The sequence below is a fragment of the Zingiber officinale genome, chromosome 10A (assembly GCF_018446385.1).
Source record: "Zingiber officinale cultivar Zhangliang chromosome 10A, Zo_v1.1, whole genome shotgun sequence".
NCBI lineage: Eukaryota > Viridiplantae > Streptophyta > Magnoliopsida > Zingiberales > Zingiberaceae > Zingiber > Zingiber officinale.
Genome location: NC_056004.1, coordinates 61,873,132 through 61,882,516, shown reverse-complemented (window position 1 = coordinate 61,882,516; position 9,385 = coordinate 61,873,132).

The following is a 9,385-nucleotide window of genomic DNA, read 5'->3' as shown; positions in this document are numbered from 1 at the left end:
CATGCATCACTTAGGCACACATCATATCATAAAAGTATGCATCACTTAGGCATACATCTTGTCATAAAAGTATGCATCACTTAGGCATACATCATATCATAAAGGTATGCATCACTTAGGCATACATCATGTCATAAAGGTATGCATCACTTAGGCATACATCTCATCATAAAGGCATGCATCACTTAGGCATACATCATGTTATAACAATATGCATCACTTAGGCATAGATCATAAAAACATGCATATCTTAAGCATAAAGCATATCATCAAGAATGCATGATTTAACCACATAGCATATCATGAAAGCATGCATATTTTAAGCACTAAACATAGCATTAAAGCATGCATAATTTAACCACATATCATAACATAAGCATGCATATTTTTAGCACAAAGCATATCTTATCATATAAGCATGCATATCATATCATAGGTCATAAATCACAAGCATACATTTTAAGCATAAGGGTGTATCTTGTGATTATCCTATCATAGGAAACATGGTATCATATTTATCTTGGTTTTAAGCTCCCTAAACCCTTGTGGCCGAAACCCTTTAGAGCTCAATTTAGGTTAAACACAACATCCAAGCATGTGGCACCTAAATTATCATCATAACATTTTCATAGGAAGCATTATAAACATGATTAACTTAGTTTCTAAGTTCCTCAAGTCCCTAATTTCATATGGCCGAAACTTTAAGGTGTGAAACAAGGTTCCATATGACATAAAAGTATGGACAACTTTAAATCATATTTATAACATTTTTACCAAGGAACAAGGTAAACACATTTGACACATTTGAATTAGTTCCTAAGTTCTTTAAGCCCTTAACATATGTCATGGCCGAAATTTAACAAGTTCTCATTAGGGCTACAAACAAGCATACAAGCATGTGAACTTGTACTAACATTATGTATAAATTCATACAAGGCATCATACAATAGTTATGGCCGAAACATACCCTAGCATCATTTTAGGTCAAAAAACAACATATAGCAATTGAACCTTGGCTTTCTACTTATCATATTTCATGTTGAGTGACGTGAGCATATTTAATTTAAGTCCTAGGGTTTCTAGGGAATCTATTCCTTCATGACCGAAACATTCAAGGGTTCATTTAGGTCATGGAAAAATTATACAAGAATGTGAAACAATCAACACATTATCCTATTTTCATAAGAAGTACTTTTAACACATTTGGTTTCATTTCTAAGGCCTCTAGGTCTTTTAAACCCTACTTGGCCGAAACTCACAGAATATAAACTTGCTTCAAATAGCCTAAAAGCATGAGAATTTATACAAGTTTCATAGCATGTATAAGGACAAGCATAATTAGTGTACATATGAATTGTGTCTTAGGCTTTCTAGGTTTCTTTTTCTCTTTTTCTTTTATTTTTTTCTCATGGCCGAAACCTACCATTCCTTAGCTAGGTTTTTAAGTGGCCTAAAGCATGAAAAACCTATGTAAGTTTCATGGCAAAAGTTACTAAGAAACATATATACAATTTGGTTCATGAATAAGCTTGGACCCCTTGTGGTCATACATATTATATGTCATGCAACTAATTTTTCTACACCCTAATTAAGCATGAGGGCATTAAACAACTTTCATATCTAAATAGTACAGAGGTCTTGAGCATATTAAAATTTTGTTTAAGCTTTTCTAAGATATCCATCTCATCATGGCCGAAAAACCCTAAGAAGGAGTTCATGAAATTCTAGCAATATTCAAGCATACAAATCCTTTAAGATCTTTGTATTCTATCACATGAGCATGGTTATTTAAATTTAAAGGTCTTCCTAACCCTAAAACCTTTCTTGACCGAATCATATGAGTGGGTTTTCTTTTAGTTTCAATATCTTCTAAGGAAGAAAAACTAATACATGATCCTTAATATTTCATAGGGAGAACCTTGTACTAGTTGGGTAAAACAATAAATTTCCCTAGCCTCTTAAGAATATTTTTGGCCGAAATTCTAGGGTTCAGTACTCCTCTGATCAAGCATCATATAGGTATAAAAACATGAGGAAGAACCCCCTTTCATAGCATAGAAAAATCTATCATGTTGTGAAGACTAGTTTAAACACCATTAGATTTTGAAAGCTCTTCTTGGCCGAATTTTCTCAAACTTGTTTCTAGGTTTTAAAATCTTCATAAAATCTGAAAAGCACATAAAAGCCTTGTACCACAGGTGAGGGGAAGCTTACATCCTTTTTCTCTTGTGGATCTAAGGTATGAAGAAGAAAAAGTAGCATCTTCTTCTAGTTCCTTTCCCTTGATTCCTTTGCTAAGTCCTCCTTGTATCTTAGGCTTTCTTAGGGAAAAATTTGGCTTTGGGGCTGAAGATGGAGGAGAGGGGACTGTGGTGTTCTCGGTGAGGGAGAGGATGAATGAGAGAAAATGAGAGAAAAATAGTTTTCTCTTTTCTTGCTCCCTTTTATGTTAAGGGGGAAGAGGTAGCAAACTTAGTTTTTGCTTTCCTTCTCCCTTAGCCCTTTTTTTTCTATTTTATTTTTTATTTTTATTTGTTTATTTATCCTCATCATTCATGGTGAAATAAGGGGGAATGAATCCCCTTAATCCCTCTTTAAGTTTTCGGCAAAACCAAAGAGGAAGAAAGAGAGAAAGGGAGGAAGGCAAGTTGCCTTTCTCTTGCTCCTTTCTTGTTTTCTTTTGGCTAGCTTTTACTCTTACCTTTATCATGAATTTCCCTCCTTTGCTATCAATATCTTCTCTCTATACCAATTGGTTTCTACTCATTAATTCTATGAAATATAATATAAGAGGTTCAAGGTTCAATCCTTGACCTTCACTTCTTTTTATTTCATTTTATTTCTTTTTTGCTTCAACTCACTTCCTATATTTTTCTAAGGCAAAATCCCTCATTCATATATTTATCTTACAAGCTTAGTGGGTATTACATAAAGTACAAATTTAAAATGTTTCTTAATCACTAAAATGCGGAAAACTCAATAACATCCCAAGTCTCTCCCATAGTCCTAGCACACACATCATCGAACACCTCCTTGTCGCCTTCTTTTGCTAAATCTTTTCCTTTCATGTATCTGCAGTAAGAGGAAATGCAATCTATAAGCAAAATGCTTAGTAAGCGCTATCTAACTCACAAAAATCTCGAGATGCATGTACATATATCTATAACATGAACTAACTGAATGCTTACTAAAGACTACTCATGTTCATCCAATAGTAAAGGAATCAAACAGGCTGAAATGCTAAACATGTAATGCTACTCATGCTCTTCTAATAGCAAAGAATAGTAAGTTAATCTAATTAACGTGCTAGCATAAAAGAAAACTAAACTTGCTGATTTAAAACAAAATAAAACTTATTTCATTTGTTCTAAACTTATTCTTTTATTCCACTTGTTTACAACTTATACTTTAATACTTTTATACTTATGTGAAACTTATTTTACTTGTTCAAAAGCTTATACTTATAATACTTCAAAATAGTAATCAACTTCTCTTGGGCCCAGGCATAGTACCATCTTATGCGCGTTCCCTAATAGGTTGGGGTAGCGAGCCACCAATCCTAAAAGAGCTGACCTCGGTCTACCAAGGCCAAGACCTCGGAATTTGACATCTGGATTTGTTTAACGACAATCTCGGAAGTCGGGTACTAGCCTCTTCAAAGTAAAATATCTTAATTACTTATTCTTTAAATGTCTTGACATTTTAATAAGCACCTTGTGTGCCAAAAATTCCTAAAGTCTTGACTTTGGGATCTACTTAAGGACTTGGCCTTTTTCTTTCTTTTCTTTATCTTTCTTATACTTTTCTTAAACCCAAAATACTGTTAGGGTATTTTTTTTCCATATGCACCTATAAGTGAAATCAACAAGGTAACACACAATCATGCATATTTAAGGGAAATCTAAAGCCTTGTACTACAATGCTTTCCATAAACTATCTGTTAGCAAATCTGTACTATTAAAGAAACTAAATACTTAAAGAAAATCTGCACAACAAAGGGATCTAATCTGCACTAAAATTCTCACATGACAATCATAAACCTAGAATTTCATATTCTTGTAACCAGCTGAGACCAAATGGAATCCCTGATATTGGCACATCCAAGTACTTTAAGTCTGAACATCAATTATGCCATTAAACTTATAGTCAGAAAGGAATTCTCAGTATAAGATCTATATTGATCAACATGTAAATCTCTTTTCTCATCTTCTAAACTAACTTCTACACTGAACTTATTACCTGCATATCTAAATCACTCACATACTTCTCACCTGTTAAAGTCATTACATCAATTCAAATCATCTTTAGTCTTAATATATGTCACTCACCAAAACAACATATTACTTATGCTCATCTTCACTCTTTCATCCACACTCCTGCACTAAAGAGATTACACTATCATCCATAGCCTAATGTACCAATGATCTATTCTGACTTTTTTTAGAAACCCGATAAAGAGGAGTATTAGCATCATCAATTGAAACTCAATCCATCAAAACCACTCTGCCAAATTCTCCTAAGACTAGGCTGTTCATGTCAAAAACATAGCACAACCAAAACTAAAACCTGTAGGGTTCCAAAATGATCCGTTCGTACCCATTAAGGTAACAGCAAATAAATATCTAAACATGAAACTCAAATTATAAGGCTGAGGAGTCTAATCTACATGCCTAATCCATTTAAATCCCTTTTCAACTTCTTTATGAGACTCACAATATAAAGCTTCAAAAACAACACTCCTTGAACAAACCTTCATATAAACTGAGATGCTACTTATACAAGCTATATACATGCCATTTCTGCTACATATACTTATACATGCCATTTCTCAAGAATCTAAATTGAGATGCTAAATATATAAACTGAGATGCTAAATATCTAAACCTCAAATCTGTATACTTGAATGAAAGTAACATATCTAAACCTCAAATCTGTATACTCGAATGAAAGTAACATATCTAAACCTCAAACCAAGATTTGCAAGGCTACACAACCAAATTAAGCGTACTGGGCAAACACAAATTCTGCACTATACTACTAAATTCTGCATACTATAAGCTTAACATGATTCTGCATACAAAGCTTTACAAAAATCTACATTATAGCTTAACAAAAATCTGCATACTATGTTACTAAATTCCACATAACATTCTGCCCTATCATGCTAATTAATTCAATTCATTAGTAAGTAAGAATCACATAGTTTACTTTTCCTTAGAAGGAAAACTGTAACGACACCCTTAGACTGGGGTTGTAGCTAGTATAAAGTAAACTATCACCCTAGTTGGTAAGGAAGAAAAACCAGAAGCTAAGATTATTTCTGTTGGGCATTATAAGACCCCTACACCATGTAAACTTATCATAATAAGTTATCAATCCTTAAATAGATGAGCAGGAATCACTGCATCTTAAATCCTAATAATCTTAAGAATCAATGCATCTTATATCCTAAGAATCTTAAATGCTACACAATGTAATCTTAAATCAATGTTGGGCTACGATTATTTCTTACTTATTATTTCTGTAAGGCTGAATTTAAACTACTCCTATAAATCTGAAATTCGCAAGTTCTATACTCCAGATTGAGCATCAAATGGTCTTCCATCTTCTATAGGAAAACAACTTAGAAACATGGAAACAAATGTAGTGCAATGTCCAATTGATAAACCCCTTTAAAATAGTGATTAAACTATCCCTAAAAACTGGAATCTACAAGTCCTACATTTGAATTTGAGCATAAAAGAGTTCCTTATCTTCTAGGAGAATACAACTAGAGGCATAGTACAAAAATGTAGTGCAACATTCAAATGAAAAGCCCTTCAAAACAGTGAGAAAACTATCCTTTTAAAAATATGGAATTTACAAATCCTTCAATTGAAAGTGAGCATAAAAGCGTTCCCTACCTTCTTGCCATCTTTGTGCTAACTATTTCAGGTTGCTAACATAACTCTTATCCCTCCAAGATTGAGTTCTATACAAAGCCAAATCCAAAAAATTCTATAATCTGCCATTGAATTGGATCCAAATGGCATCACTTTCAATTTGGCCCATCTAAAATTCCTAGTGACATGATGGTACGCTGCTTCATATTAGGCGAGTCCTATTTCATTTGGAAAACAAAGTTTGTGCTACATTTATCCGAATATAACCAAGGGTGTGAAACCTTATTTGGGTCAAAAGTAGACCTTCCTATTTTACTTAAAAAGCATATACAGAATTCGTTAATCCATAAAAGTTTGTAAAGCCTCCAATCATTTTGACCTATATATTTTAGATGTAAGGTAAATTAACCAAGCTAGGACAGCAAAAGGGAAATTAACCAACAAAGGAGAATTATACAGCAAAGAGGTAAAGTCTAAACAACATGCTGTGATAAAAATCGAACTTGCTGTTCTCTTTAAAAAAAACTTCTCATACACATTAAGGCTAAATCTGTTACAGCAGGTTCCAAAGCAAGGAAAAAGAAGACTAATTCCTAGCAACATAATCGGTTACAGCAGGTTCCAAAAGCAAGGAAAAAGAAGATTAATTCCCTAACCTATACAACCTTTCCCTTCTCCATTCCCTTTTGAGGCTCACGGCAACAACCTCAAAACAAGCTCCTTACGGCATACATCACAGAAAACAACAGGAAAAAGCAAGAACTCGATAGCTACTCTTACTGCAGGTGAGTAAGCAACTTACCGAAGTGTTCTTGGACTTACAACCGAAGGAGAAACTTCTAGGGTTTGCGGAGAAGCTCGAAATCTCGGCGATCTCTTTGCGTCCGCATGCTCCCCTCGACGAGACGACCACGACGGTGTGAAAGACTCTCGGATTTGGTCCTTGACCGGCCGCCGGAGATGAAACCTAGCTTCGGTTTCGTTTCAGCCCGAGAGAAGTCGCTGACGCCGCGCACGCGTGAGGGATAGGAGAGAATTTAGGTTTTAGAAAATAATTTCTAAGTTCTCCCTTTAATAACTAACTATTTCTATTATCCACTACCCTTTAAATATATATCGTCCCTTATTTGAACAACATCACCCACTGGCACACTTGGTCAGCCGAATCCGCTAAAGACTTGGTTCAGCTGGAGTTCGTGGGTTCGAATCTCGGCTTGGATATTCTTTTGTCAAAATTTCCTTCGTTTAGAAAAAATACCAAACGACCTCCAAAAATTGCATAAAAATACTCTAAAAAATTCTAAAAATCTTTAGAATATTTCTATAGCATTTTTAAATATTTTTAAATTACTTTTAGGACTCTAATTGAGGAAATTTGGGTTGTTACAAAGTCTTTAGAAAAATACTTAATAAAGCGAAAAGACTGAGTCGGGGTTAGATTACGTACCTTACTTACCTGACATGGTGAGGCTCCCCCTTCTCTGTAGCTTTCCTCTTCTGATGTTCCTCCCCCTTCATCTATGCTCATCTCTGAGCTTGACTCTTCTTCCATCTGATGGTTAGCCATTAGTGCTAACCCCGAGAAGGCTTTGACATCTTATTCGAAAGACGATGAATCTGACAAAGTGGTCTTTAGGTTCTTGTGCTTAGAGGATTCTGACTTCTTATACTTGATCTTTTCCTTTTCTTTTTGTTTGGTCTTTAATTTCGGGCAGTCATCCTTGATGTGCCCTTCTTCGTTGCAGTTGTAGCAACGAACCGTTCTTCTTTTTTGCTCATGCTTGTGCGATCTAAATTTGTTAGATTTTAAAAAATTTATTAAATCTTCTTACCATTAATGCAGCTTCGGATTCGTCGATCGAGGCTTCGGAGTCAGAATCGTTTGTTCTTGCCTTCAAGGCAATGTTCTGACTTGCTTTCTCCACTTTAATGGGCTCTACAATCCGAGATTCGTGAAGTTTAAATGTAGAAAACAAATTTTCTAAAGTACTTATGTCACGCCCCGGGAAAGTCCCTGTTCGAAGAAATTTCGGCAGTACCTCCCCTACACGGCGGACAATCTGAAACATTCTACATCCACAATATACATCAGCCACATGCGGATGGAATATATACACAATCACACAGTTATATATATCATCAGCCCACTCGGCTGGAACAAAACCAACACAACGGAAAATGACAGAAACCAAATACAAACCAATACAAATTACCCCATAACAACATCAACACTCCAAAAACAAAATCGGAGTACAGAGCTAAACAAACTGATACATAAATAAACAAAACATAAGTGAAACCGATAAGTCTTCTGATGTGACGTGGGGACCAGCAGACAGGATATTCTAAGCGACACCATAAACATCCTGGTACCTGAAAAATATAGTGTCCACGGGGGTGAGTTCAACAACTCAGCGAATACCAATAGACATGCCTAGTAAGAAATATCTAACAGCAATAAACATGGAATACAACTTCCTAATAGTATATAGGAAATATGCAAAATTATAAGGTAACTAAGGAAGCTGTACTCACCAGGAACTCCTATCCAGACAAAAGGGTCGTCAAACCATATACACACTATGCCTCCTGTATGCATGTCATACAAATGCATCCACCAAAATACAGCATATAAGTGCAACAAACACAAGCAAATAAATGCAATAAATGCATATGGTGCCAATGGCATGGTCACCTCTAACGCCAGTCAGTCATCTCACACACAAATGGTGTGACTGAGTGTGTAGGGCTGTTATAACCGTACACTCTGACGTCACTGCTCCTGATAAGTGACCGAATGGACGGGATGCTGTCGGAGTACACACATACTCCTACCCCAAACCATAAATGGGGGAGCGCACGTGCTACCACGCTGCATCACGCTACCCATGAGCGGACCAACGGAGCACCGAACAGTGATGAAACTGGCGATATGCTCTACAATAATGGAGCAGCCTATCACGCAGCATGGAATCATGCGAATGGTGCATGAAACTAAGCATGACAATATCCTGAACCAAATCCACATATATATATAAAAATGTGTACCCTAGCATAAGTAAGTCAAATCCACAGATCTAGGGTATACAGGCCCTCTATGGTATAACAACCTAGTTCCTGAACATATCTACCTCTATAAAATATGTTCCAACAATGTACATGGATCAAAGCAAAAGTCTAGGTACACAGATCAGGTATGATCTAAAAATATAGATACACATGTCAGATAATAAAAATCCAGAGTCTAGTCCTAAACTCAGTAAAGCATGGTATGTCACTTACTCGAGGAACTAAAGTACTGATGGTAAGAATCATGAAGTATAAACATGGATACATAACAAACGACCAAACAGATCATGCTATGGGTATCAAACCGTGACATACCAAAGGCAAACATGATCATTGCTTGCAGCTATAAAATACTATGCATATCCAATTGACAATATCATTAAAAGATAAGTCAAGAGGTACCTGCCTCCAATGTAGATCGAGCTAATCACCCT